Source organism: Aplysia californica, unplaced genomic scaffold, assembly GCF_000002075.1.
Source record: "Aplysia californica isolate F4 #8 unplaced genomic scaffold, AplCal3.0 scaffold00421, whole genome shotgun sequence".
NCBI lineage: Eukaryota > Metazoa > Mollusca > Gastropoda > Aplysiida > Aplysiidae > Aplysia > Aplysia californica.
In genome coordinates, this window is record NW_004797691.1 from 303,518 (window position 1) to 304,787 (window position 1,270).

A 1,270-nucleotide genomic window follows, 5' to 3' on the forward strand; every position below is an offset into this window, starting at 1 on the left:
AGAGAGAGAGAGAGAGAGAGAGAGAAAAGAAAGAACGAAAGAAAGAACGAAAGAAAGAAAGAAAGAAAGAAAGAAAGAAAGAAGCACCTTACAAGAATATTATAATCTATTATTGTCCTGCTTTGTCAATGAAGAATCGAATGACTTCTCAGCATCTCCTCGTGTCGATCGTATGTCCCAATGTCTCTCCTCACTACACTCTTGGAGGTACACATCATTGTAACCTGTTATTAAGCATATTGAATTAGGCTCAGTAAAGTTGTGTTTTTAACCTTTCAGAGTACAAAACTGTGGAAGGTACTATATAAACACAAACCAGGTGATACACAATGGTAACGCAACATCATATGTTGATAAAATCTCTTGAAACTAAATTCCAATTTGTAGAAATTGACAAATAGAAATTACTTTTACTATCATTGAAACTTAAAACAACGATTAAAAATGACATTTAGCACTTCATAGTCTCAACTCTGGAACTCACTGTCTAGTATCAAATCGTGTTATTCGTTTAAAAGTAGGCTTAAGTCATTTTTGTTTTGTTTTTAGATTAAAGAGGTATTCGAGATTGTTAATCAAAACACCCTATAGTTTATGTGCTGATACTAATTGCATTGGTAGAGCGCCCTGAGCATATGTTCTTTATTAATCGGAGTTAAACGCTATATAAATACAGTCGAAACTGTCTAAGATGGCCATTCATTGTCGAGGAGAAAAGTGGCTGTCTTATACAGTGCCATTTTGATGGAAAAAAATACACAAGGGGAAATGGAAAGTGGGAGTATGTACTGGTGATTGTCTTATACAGGTGGCCGTTAGAACAGATTCGATTGTATCATATTATTTCGCCCATTCGAGATTTTGAATGGCTATCTGTCTGAACTGGACTGTTTTGCACAGTATTTTCCTTTACAAACGACTTCAGAGACCTATAAGTGGGCGGGAGTGTTGAGTGTTGAGGCAAGTCTTTGATCTTTACTTTGCTATTTCTCCTTTGTTTCTGTCTTTCTGTCAAGGCTTTTTCCTAGTACAAAATGATCGGAATCGTGCCTGATTTCTCGTCTCAGCCCGCTGATAAACACATCATTGTGTACCTTTGTGAGCGTACCGTACGTATTGACCACCGTTTCCACCGTTTACAAAGCAAACAAAGTACCTTTTTTTGCAGCTGGGTGAGTTTGGAAAAATGGAATATATTATAGCGAGCTTTCCTCAGGATTACAGGCTCTAGGCCACCAAGTCTCTTTTCTCTCTCTCCGCCCCCCCCCCT

At 37.7% G+C, this 1,270-nt stretch overlaps 1 protein-coding gene across 2 annotated transcripts in view; it reads right to left on the reverse strand.

Moving 5' to 3' along the window:
* LOC101852712 (glutaredoxin domain-containing cysteine-rich protein CG31559) overlaps window positions 1-1,270 on the reverse strand; it is a 65,852-nt gene that overhangs the window by 63,091 nt on the left and 1,491 nt on the right. The gene's annotated exons all lie outside the window — the stretch shown is intronic.